Raw genomic sequence first — 12354 nt, forward strand, 5'->3', positions numbered from 1 at the left:
CACTGAATACAGTTCAAATTGATCTTGACTCTCTTCATACAACAATCCTGTCATCCCAGGAATCAGTCAATTTCAACCTCAACATTGGATTGAATATTTCATGGTATTATTTCAAGAAATTCAGTAGCAGTGCCCAAGTATGAATACAGTGTAGGTCAATATTTTTTTCTCAGCTTTGCTTAACAATTCCAGATTATCAGAGGGTATTTGGGATGTTTTTGTCTGCACAATGATATTGGGGCTACAAGAGTTCAAGTGTGGGGCAGGCTGCAAAAACTTGGCTTAATTCCCAAATTTAGAAGATTAGGGAGTTTACAAATTGATCTGCTTAAAATGATTTGATGAGGTATATGAAGAGAAACTATTTTTTTCTGGTCATACAGTCTGAAATAAGGGAATATAATGTTAAACTTAGAGCTAGGCTGTTCAGGCTGATGTCAGAAAGCATTTCTTCACCCACTGCAGAGTTGAATCCTGAAATTGGGACCTCACCCCCACCAACTCAAACCCCCTCAAAAAGCTGTTAAATGTGAGGATCAACTGAAAATCTCAAATCTGAATTTATTTATTTAGGTAAGGGTAGTAAGGAATACAGAATCAAGTTAGGAAATCTATTTTTTAAAAATTCATTCACGGGACCTGGGAATCTCTGGCTACATTAACATTGATTGTTCATCGATAATCACCTTGGACTACCAGCGAAGGTAGTGAGAAGCATTTTTTGAATCACTGCATGTTCTGAAATGTAGAAACACCACATGAAAGGAATTTCCAGGATTTTGCCCCAGTTGACAGTGAAGGAATAATGATAAATATTTCTGAGTCAGGATCATGTGTGACTCGGAGGGGAACCTGCAGGTGGTGGTGATCCTATGTATCTACTGGCCCAATCCTTCGAGCTGGGAGAGGTCGCAGATTTGGAAGGTACTGTCAAAGGAGCTATAGAGAGTATTTCACTGCTTTTTCCACATGGTAGCTGTCACTGTCCATCCTGTGGTTGGAGGGCATGACTGTTGAAGTTGGTGGATGGGGTACCAATCAAGTGGGTTGTTTTAGCTGGGCTGGAGTCACACTGCTCAAGTATTGTCGGGGTTATACTAATCAAGACAGTGGCCCCAGTTTGCTGTTAGCTGTTTGGATGTGCTGGGAAAGCAGGGCTTAGAGCTGATTTGTTTCTGGGCTGACCTTAGCTCTGTCTATCACTGAATGGCATGCAAGTAGTCCCATGTTGTGGCTTCACCAGGTTGACACCTCATTTTTAGGTATGTCTGGCATTGCTTCTAGCATGTCCTCCTGCCCTTTTCACGGAAGAAGGGTTGTTGCCCTAGTTTGATGGTAAGGGTAGAGTGGGGGATATGTTTGGATGTGATTATGTAAGAGTAAAATTCCGCTGCTGTTGATGCCCCTTCTGAATGCCCAGTCTTAAGCTGATGCCCTTTTGGAATGCCCAGTCTTGAGCTGCTAGATGTGTTTGAAGCCTGTCCCATTTACCATGGTGTTAGTGCCACATGACAAAATGGAGGGTACACTCAAAGCCAAAACAAGACTGTCTCCGCAAAGACTGTGTAGTGGTCTCTCTCACCAATACAATCAGGGACAGACACCTCTTCGTGAGAACAAGATCAAATAGATTTTTCCCTCTTGTTGGTTCTTTCAGCACCTGCCACAGATCCAGTCAAGCAGGCTCGTCCTTTCAGACTTGACCAATTCGATCAGTAGGGTACTTAATGAAACAGTCCAGAGCAGAGTTAGTAGTGAAGTCCCTCACCCAGAGAGCCCTGTGTGCCTTTAACACCCTCGATGCCACCTCCAAGTGATGTTCAACATGGAGCAGCTGTGGCTTTGAGTGTACCCTCCATTTTGTCATGTGGCACTAACACCATGGTAGATGGGACAGGCTTCAAACACATCTAGCAGCTCAAGACTGGGCATTCCAAAAGGCCATCAGCTTAAGACTGGGCATTCAGAAGGGGCATCAACAGCAGCGGAATTTTACTCTTAACATAATCACATCCAGACATATCCCCCACTCTACCCTTACCATCAAACGAGGGCAACAACCCTTCTTCCGTGAAAAGGGCAGGAGGACATGCTAGAAGCAATGCCAGACATACCTAAAAATGAGGTGTAGGTAGTAATCAGTGGGATGTTTCCTTCCTCATGTTTGATTTGACGCCATCAGACTTCATATGGGCTAGAATCAAAACCAGGGACTCGCAGGGTAATTGCTTCTTGGCTGTAGTTTCTGTGCTACCATCTCTGTCAGGTCTGTCCTGTTGGACCGGGCACACCGAGGGTGGTAATGGTGGTGTCTGGGTTATTGTCTGTCCGGTATGACTCAGTGAGCATGAGAATGACAGGTTGTCGATTGCCTCGTTTGTGGAACAGCTCTCCCTATTTTGGTGCAGATTTTAAGAAGGAAGGCTTTGCAGCGTCAGGGGGTGTTAGGTTTACCATTGGTTTGACGCTGACCAGTCAATCTACTTTAGTCCCTTTGTATGGGCTTTGTAGTAGTTTGACTGGCTTGCCGAGCCATTTCAGGGGGCAGTCAAGAGTGAACCATATTGCAATGGGTCTGGAGTCACATGTAAGCCAGTCCAGGTAAAGACAGCAGATGTCGTATCCTAAAGGACACTGGCAAACCAGCTGAATTTTCATGACAATTAGCAATAATTTGATTGCTGCCATTAGTCTCTTTTTTATCTCCAGATTTTATTGAATTAAAATTTCACCATCTGCTGCCTTGGGATTTAAGGCCAATCAACCTTAATCTAACTGCATAATAGCACCAGCTTTAGAATGATGTGTCTTCTAGATATGATATGGTCTGAGTGCTGTCCTATATGTTAGCTCACATAACATATACCACAAAGACTGGGTACTCCTTGAGACAGATGTCTTGAAGTTCATTAACAACACTAACTATTTACACTGCTATAGCATCCCGTACTCATAGTCTGGTTTCAGTGCTTATTGATGTTACTACAAATTACATGCACGTAGCTGACTGAACATGCCAGACTGACCTAATTGTCTGAGAGCTTGACTGAAGGTGAGGTGGGTATCTTTATGCAAGAGTGTTACACATGATGTCAAGTAACTGTTTTAAAGGTACACTGCCTGTCTGCGCTGGAATCTCTGTAATAACAAACAGAAAAGCTGATTGGCCTACACCAGTTCATATGTCAGACAAGGAAAGGCAGCAAGTTAGCCATGATTTGAAGTTTTTTAGTCAATATGCATCTAACAGTGCAGTGTAGGCACAGCCATTATACAAAAGCAGTGTTGCACTCCAGTATCCCACAAAGTCTTTAACAGGCTGGTAGAGCTTATAGGCACCACTGCAAAGTATTTAATTTCCATCAGATGGTGTCCTTTCAAGTGCAAGAATTTGTTTGCAGACCATCAGTCAAACCTGGCTGTTAAAATTATCCCCATTACTACAAAACACCAATTCTGCAACACTCTTTAAAAGAACTACTGAGGTGGGAGATCAGCATTTATTCATAGTGATAATGGGAACTGCAGATGCTGGAGAATCCAAGATAATAAAATGTGAGGCTGGATGAACACAGCAGGCCAAGCAGCATCTCAGGAGCACAAAAGCTGACGTTTCGGGCCTAGACCCTTCATCAGAGAGCATTTATTCATACATCTGTTTAAGGTCACGAGTGAGCCGAGTCGAAAAACATCAGGCTCCAAGGTTGGGTACACTTAATTCTATGTTTCTTCCCAAATCTGTCCTCCCCGCTACGTCTGCAAAACTATAATTATTCTTGGCATTTAAAAGCCGGAAGAAAAGAGTGGTGTTTAGAAAGGTGGGGGGACGGGGGGAGAAAGAGGGAGAGCTGCACATCTTATTTGTCATGAAAGGAGAAGCTTCAATTTGTAATTAGATTAAGTGACTGTAGTCGCAAATATGACCATTCTTATCAACAACTCCTCAAGTCAATTAGCTGTAGAGAGCTCTTTTCCAATCGAGTGCTGGGGAGAAAGAGAGTGATAAAAAGCTGCTTCATTAAAAAAAGAGACAGAATTTTAATAGCCTGCCAGAGAAGAGTGGACTCACCTCTTAAAGGAACAATGGCAAACATGGACATGGACAGATGATTTTTTTTCAGGCAACTTTGGTTCATGGGAGTTGTCACGTATTAGAGTGTCATCCCAAACCCCGCAGTAGGTACATTTTTGTTTATTTAAAAATATAATGCTGCTTTATTTGAAATGAAATGTCTGTGTGGATTTCCTCCAGGTGCTCCAATTTCCTTCCACAAGATGTGCAGGTTAGGTGGACTGGCCATTCTACATTGCCCATAGTGTCCAGGGGTGTGTGGGCTAGCCATGGGAAATGCAGGGTATTAGGGATAGGATGAATTGGGTGGGATGCTCTTTGGAAAGTCGGTGCAGATTCACTAGGCAGAATCTTGTAGGGATTCTATGATTCTAGGAAATTCCAACAAAAGTGAAGTTGTGGTTGATCTGAAGTCAAGGACAATGATGTTGTTGTCATCAAATATGGCTGCAAGAGAAGTCACCCTTTAAAATGAAATAGCCTTTCTGCCAGCATGAAGCTTATTTCTGAATAGAACAATTAAAACTAATAGCAAACTTGCATAAGTGTTGCTTAAGAATGTATTTCTTCAGGAGGGAAGTTTCAAATTGACAGTGTACTTGGCAACATTTCCCAGAAATTATTATGTTTTCTATATGCCAGGATGTCTCAGCTGAGAAAAGGAAAGGCTTTCCAGACCTTGCATCTTGTACCAATATCAAGCACTCCTAGGTCAGGTAGAATATGGCTTGATAGTAGGGAATTGGTCCCGTACTGAAAATGTATGACATTATCCATCACATGAACTATTGTTTTAGAGATTCTAAGACTGCCAATGCCGTGCCAAGTAATTCCAAATCAGAATTACAGCAGCAATGGTTTACTTTATGTGGACCAATGAATAATCTAATTGCATATATTTGGTGGTTTTCACCACTGTTCTTTTTCAACTAGCATCCTATCCTCCCCATCTGAAATAAGCATCAACCAAATGCACCAAAATGGACCACATCAGCTGAATAGTTAGTTTCTATGCTGTAAAAATCTATGTAAATGTTAAATCACTCCATTCCCTATTTGTGGGATCTTTCTGTGCATGGGTAGCCACCAGCTTTGTCTACGAATTGTCATTGTACTGTAAGATGATCTACTGTAAGAGTTACTTTGAAAGATTTCTGAGGGCTAGGCATGTTTTTTTTCCTTCGAAACTGGCTGGCTCTATGGAAGACATTGGAACATGTTCATTGGCTTCCATCATTGTAAAAGATTTCTGACTTCCCGTTGCTCACTGAGGACAACTAGTGGCAGAAACTCAGTGCTGCAGCTTTAGCGCAGCACTCCATGTGATCTTTCCCAAAATGATCTGAAATGTTGAGGCTACAGGTTCTGAGGTAGGAATGATATTCACAAAGTTCTGACCATGTTCTATCAACTGTGTGCCTATTCTAACAGTTTCCTGTTCTCACAGGCCACCCAACAACTCACAACTTCCCCCAATGACCCCGCACCCATACATGCCTCACAGAGGGGATGCAAGATGTTTTAGGCCTCAAAATGGGTCACAGTGGCAAGATGTTTAAGGAGCACTGGCTCATTGGATCCTAACTCAGTTCCCAGTGTGTACACCAGCCACAGACTCCAGTTTTAGACAAATGTGGCTATCTGTTTGACATACTATTAATATGGCACAGTGGCTCAGTGGTTCGCACTGCTGCCTCACAGCACCAGGGACCCAGTTCAATTCTAACCTCTGGCAAATGTCTGTGTGGAGTTTGCACATTCTGCCCTTGGCCTGCGTGGGCTTCCTCTAGGTGCCCCAGCTTCCTCCCACAGTCCAAAGATGTGCAGGTCGGGTGGATTGGCCATGGTAAATTAAGACCGTAAGACCATAAGACATAGGAGTGGAAGTAAGGCCATTTGACCCATCAAGTCCACTCCGCCATTTAAATCATGGCGGATGGGCATTTCACCTCCACTTCCCTGCACTTTCCCCGTAGCCCTTGATTCCTTCTGAGATCAAGAATTTGTTGATCTCTGCCTTGAAGGCATCCAACGTCCCGGCCTCCACTGCACTCCGTGGCAATGAATTCCACAAGCCCACCACTCTCTGGCTGAAGAAATGTCGTCTCATTTCAGTGGGGGGGTGGGGTTCATGAATGGAAGGAGCTGCCAACAGATGTGGTCGAGGCAGATAAAATTGCTGTATTTAAAAGACATTTGGACAGGTACACAATTAGGAAAGGTTTAGACGGATACCAAACACAGGCAAATGGGACCGGTTAAGTTTGGGACACCTGATCAGTACAGATGATTGGGACTGAAGGTCCTGATTCTGTGCTGTATGACTCTATGAATCTATGACTGAAGAGCTAACTAGGTGTGTGCATGAGGGCAATGCATTTGATACAGTCTACTTGGGCATCAGCAAAGCTTTTGACAAGATCCCCCATTTGAAGACTGTTAGAACAGGAAACAGTCCATGGGATCCGAGGACACATGTGCACAGAAAATCATAACTCATGTAATTTGATTGAGTTTTTTAAAGTAGTAATCAAGAGCATTGATTAAGGCAGAAAGATGGATGCATACGGGCTTCAGTAAGGCGTTCAAGAAGGTTCCTCACGGTAGTCCAAGAGGGAAGTTAAATCACACGGAGCACAGGGAGAGCTAGCCATAGAACATAGAACATTACAGCACAGTACAGGCCCTTCGGCCCTCGATCTTGTGCCGACCTGTCATGCCGATCTCAAGCCCATCTACCTGCAGTCTTCCATGTATGCCCATATGCTTATCCAATGGCGACTTAAATGTACCTAAAGTTGGCAAATCTACGACCGTTGCAGGCAAAGCGTTCCATTCCCTTACTACTCTCTGAGTAAACAAACTACCTCTGACATCTGTCCTATATCTTTCACCCCTCAATTTAAAGCTATGCCCCCTCGTGTTCGCCGTCACCATCCGAGGAAAAAGGCTCTCCCTATCCACCCTATCTAACCTTCTGATTATTTTATATGTCTCAATTAAGTCACCTCTCAACCTTCTTCTCTCTAATGAAAACAGCCTCAAGTCCCTCAGCCATTCATTCTAAGACCTTCCCTCTATACCAGGCAACATCCTAGTAAATCTCCTCTGCACCCTTTTCAAAGCTTCCACATCTTTCTTATAATGCGGTGACCAGAACTGTACACAATACTCCAAGTGCGGCCGCACCAGAGTTTTGTACAGCTTCACCATAACCTCTTGGTTCCGGAACTCGATCCCTCTATTAATCAAAGCTAAAACACTGTATGCCTTCTGAACAGCCCTGTCACCCTGGGTGGCAACTTTCAAGGATCTGTGTTCATGGACACCAAGATCTCTCTGCTCATCTATACTACTAAGCATCTTACCATTAGCCCTGTACTTTGCCTTCTGGTTACTCCTACCAAAGTGCATCACCTCACACTTGTCTGCATTAAACTCCATTTGCCACCTCTCAGACCAGCTCTGCAGCTTATCTATGTCCCTCTGCAACCAATCCTTTGTCACTATCCACAAGTCCACCGATCTTAGTGTCATCTGCAAATTTACTAACCCATCCTTCTACGCCCTCATCCAGGTCATTTATAAAAATGACAAACAGCAGTGGACCCAACACCCACCCTTGCGGTACACCACCAGTAACTGGTCTCCAGGATGAACGTTTCCCATCAACTTCCACGCTCTGTCTTCTTTCAGCAAGCTAATTTCCGATCCAAACTGCTATATCTCCCACAATTCCATTCCTCTGCATTTTGTACAATAGTCTGTTATGGGGAACCTTATCGAATGCCTTGCTGAAATCCATATACACCACATCAACCGGTTTACTCTCATCCACCTGTTTGGTCACCTTCTCAAAGAACTCAGTAAGGTTTGTGAAGCACGACCTTCCCTTCACAAAACAATGCTGACTATCCCGAATCAATTTATTCTTTTCTAGATGATTGTAAATCCTATCCCATATAACCTTTTTCAACACTTTACCGACAAGTGAGGGAAGGCTCACTGGCCGATAATTACCAGGGTTGTCTCTACTCCCCTTCTTGAACAGGGGAACCACAATTGCTATCCTCCAGTCATCTGGCACTATTCCTGTAGACAATGATGAGTTAAAGATCAATGCCAAAGGCTCGGCAATCTCCTCCCTGGATTCTCAGAGGATCCGAGGATAAATCCCATCCGGCCCAGGGGTCATAGCTATCTTCACCCTCTGGAGGATTTCAAAAACCTCTTCCTTGTGAACCTCAATCCCACTTAGTCCAGTAGCCTGTTTGTCTGTATTCTCCTCGACAACATTGTGGTTTTCCAGAGTGAATACTGTTGAAAAATAATCATTTAGCGCTTCCCCTATCTCATCTGACTCCACACACAACTTACCACTACTATCCTTGATTGGGCCTCATCTTACTTTTGTCATTCTTTTATTCCTTAAATACCGATAGAAAGCCTGAGGGGATACCCTGATCCTATCCACCAACAACTTCTCATGTCTCCTCCTGGATCTTCTGAGCTCTCTCTTTCGGTCTTTCCTGGCTACCTTGTAACCCTCAATCACCCTAACTGAGCCTTCACATCTGAAAGTAACAGAAGCCGCCTTCTTCCTCTTGACCAGAGATTCCACTTCCTTCATAAACCACGGCTCCCGCACCCTACAGCTTACTGCCTGCCTGACAGGTACATACTTATCTAGGACACACAAGAGCTTTTCCTTGAATAAGCTTCACATTTCTATTGTGCCCATCCACTGCAGTTTCCTTCTCCATCCTATGCTCCCTAAATCTTGCATAATCTCTTCGTAATTGCCTTTCCGCCAGCTATAACTCTTGCCCAGTGGTGTACACCTATCCCTTTCCATCACTGAAGTAAACATCACAGAATTGTGATCGCTATCACCAAGGTGATCAACGACTTTGAAATCTAACACCTGGCCAGGATCATCACACAGTACTGATGTGGTCACTGCACCCCAATTCCATCAGTCAATACATCCCATTTCACTCAGTCACTGCATCCCACTTCCCTCAGTCACTGCATCCCATTTCACTCAGTCACTGTATCCCATGTCCCTCTGTCACTGCATCCCATTTCACTCAGTCACTGTATCCCGTTTCTCACTGAGGCTGCATTCAATTTCCGTCAATCACTGCATCCCATTTCCGTCAGTCAAGGCATCCCAATTCCCATAGTCACTGCATCCCATTTCCCTCAGTCACTGCATCCCATGTCCCTCAGTCACTGCATCCCATTTCACACAATCACTGCATCTCCTTCACCACAGTCACTGCGTCCAATTTCCATCAGTCACTGTTTCCTATATCTCGCAGACGCTGCATTCAATTTCCCACACTCACTGTATCCCATTTTCCATCGTCACAGCATCTCCTTTCCCTCAGTCTCTGCATCGCATTTCACTCAGTGATTGCATCCCATTGCCCTCAGTCACTGCATACCATTTCCGTCAGTCACTGCATCCCATTTCACTCAGTCACTGCATCCCAGGTCCCTCGGTCACTGCACCCCAAGCCCGCTCGGGCACTGCATCCCTATTAACACACTCACTCCTTCCCAGTACCTCAGTCACTGCATCACATTTACATCAGACACTGCATCTCATTTCACTCAGTCACTGCAGCTCATGTCACTCTGTCACTGCATCCAATTTCCATCAGTCACTGCATCCAATTTCCATCAGTCACTGCATCTCATTTCACTCATTCACTTCATCCCATTTCACGCAGTCACTGCATCCCATTTCACTCAGTGACTGCATCCCATTTCACTCAGTGACTGCATCCCATTTCACTCAGTGACTGAATCAAATTTCACTCAGTCACTGCATCCCATTTCACTCAGTCACTGGATCCCATTTCAAGCAGTCACTGCATCCCCTTTCACGCTGTCACTGCATCCCCTTTCACGCTGTCACTGCATCCCCTTTCACTCAGTCACTGGATCCCATTTCAAGCAGTCACTGCATCCCCTTTCACGCTGTCACTGCATCCCCTTTCACTCAGTCACGGAGTCCCATTTCCCTCAGTCACTGGATCCCATTTCAAGGAGTCACTGCATCCCATTTCACGCTGTCACTGCGTCCCATTTCACTCAGTCACTGCATCCCATTTCCATCAGTCACTGCATCGCATTTCACTCAGTCACTGCATCCCATTTCACTCAGTCACTGCATCCCATTTCACTCAGTCACTGCATCCCATTTCACTCAGTCACTGCATCCCATTTCACTCAGTCACTGCATCCCATTTCACTCAGTCACTGCATTTCCTTTCCCCGAGACACTGCATCCCATTTACATTAGACACTGCATCCCATTTCCATCAGACAATGCATCCCATTTCACTCAGTCACTACATTCAATTTCCTACAGTCACTGCATCCTATTTCCATCAGTCAGTGCATCACATTTCTGTCAATCACTGGATCCCATTTCATTCAGTGATGCGTCCCATTTCACTCAGTGACTGCAACACATTTCACTCAGAGACTGCATCCCATTTCACTCAGTCACTGCATCCCATTTCTCTCAGTCACTGCATCACATTTCTCTCAGTCACTGCATCACATTTCTCTCAGTCACTGCATCACATTTCTCTCAGTCACTGCATCACATTTCACTCAGTCACTGCATCACATTTCACTCAGTCACTGCATCCAATTTCACTCAGTCACTGCATCCAATTTCACTCAGTCACTGCATCCAATTTCACTCAGTCACTGCATCTCCTTCACCATAGTCACTGCATTCCTTTTCCATCAGTCACTGTTTCCCGTATCTCACAGGCGCTGCATTCAATTTCCTACACTCACTGCATCCCATTTCCCATAGTCACAGCATCTCATTTCACTCAGGCACTGTATCCCATTTCCCTCACTCACTGCACCCCAAGTCCGCTCGGGCACTGCATCCCCATGAACTCAGTCACTCCTTCCCAGTACCTCAGTCACTGCATCCCATTTCCATCAGGTACTGCATCACATTTCCCTCAGTCACTGCATCTCATTTCACTCAGGCACTGTATCCCATTTCCCTCACTCACTGCACCCCAAGTCCGCTCGGGCACTGCATCCCCATGAACTCAGTCACTCCTTCCCAGTACCTCAGTCACTGCATCCCATTTCCATCAGGTACTGCATCACATTTCCATCAGACACTGCAGCTCAAGTCACTCTGTCACTGCATCCCATTTCACGCAGTCACTGCATCCCATTTCACGCAGTCACTGCATCCCATTTCACGCAGTCACTGCATCCCATTTCACGCAGTCACTGCATCACATTTCACGCAGTCACTGCATCACATTTCACGCAGTCACTGCATCACATTTCACTCAGTCACTGCATCCCATTTCACTCAATCACTGCATCCAATTTCCATCAGTCACTGTTTCCCATATCTCACAGACGCTGCATTCAATTTCCCACCCTCACTGCATCCCATTTCCCATCGTCACAGCATCACCTTTCCCTCATTCTTTGCATTGCAATTCCCACAGTCACTGCATCCCATTTCCATCAGTCACTGTATCCCATTTCCATCAGTCATTGCAACCCATTTTCCTCAGTCACTGCATCCCATTTCACACAATCAGTGCATCCCATTTTATTCAGTGACTGCATCACATTTCACTCAGTCACTGCATCCCATTTCCCTCAGTCACTGCATCCCATTTGCATCCGTCACTGCATCCCATTTCACGCAGTCACTGCATCACATTTCACTCAGTCACTGCATCCCATTTCCCTCAGTCACTGCATCCCATTTCCCTCAGTCACTGCATCCCATTTGCATCCGTCACTGCATCAGAGTTCACGCAGTCACTGCATCACATTTCACTCAGTCACTGCATCCCATTTCCCTCAGTCACTGCATCCCATTTCCCTCAGTCACTGCATCCCATTTCACGCAGTCACTGCATCCCATTTCACGCAGTCACTGCATCAGAGTTCACTCTGTCACTGCATCACATTTCACGCAGTCACTGCATCCCATTTCACTCAATCACTGCATCCCATTTCACTCAATCACTGCATCCCATTTCACTCAATCACTGCATCACATTTCACGCAGTCACTGCATCCCATTTCACTCAATCACTGCTTCCCATTTCACTCAATCACTGCTTCCCATTTCACGCAGTCACTGCATCCCATTTCACGCAGTCACTGCATCCCATTGCACTCAGCCACTGCATCCCATTGCACTCAGCCACTGCATCCCATTGCACTCAGCCACTGCATCCCATTGCACTCAGCCACTGCATCCCATT

General features: G+C 45.1%; 1 long non-coding RNA gene across 3 annotated transcripts in view; it reads right to left on the reverse strand.

The window, feature by feature from the left end:
- The window catches only part of LOC132208033 (uncharacterized), a 188577-nt gene that overhangs the window by 102913 nt on the left and 73310 nt on the right, over positions 1-12354 (reverse strand). The gene's annotated exons all lie outside the window — the stretch shown is intronic.

Source organism: Stegostoma tigrinum, unplaced genomic scaffold (genome assembly GCF_030684315.1).
Source record: "Stegostoma tigrinum isolate sSteTig4 unplaced genomic scaffold, sSteTig4.hap1 scaffold_255, whole genome shotgun sequence".
In the NCBI taxonomy this organism is placed as follows: Eukaryota; Metazoa; Chordata; class Chondrichthyes; order Orectolobiformes; family Stegostomatidae; genus Stegostoma; species Stegostoma tigrinum.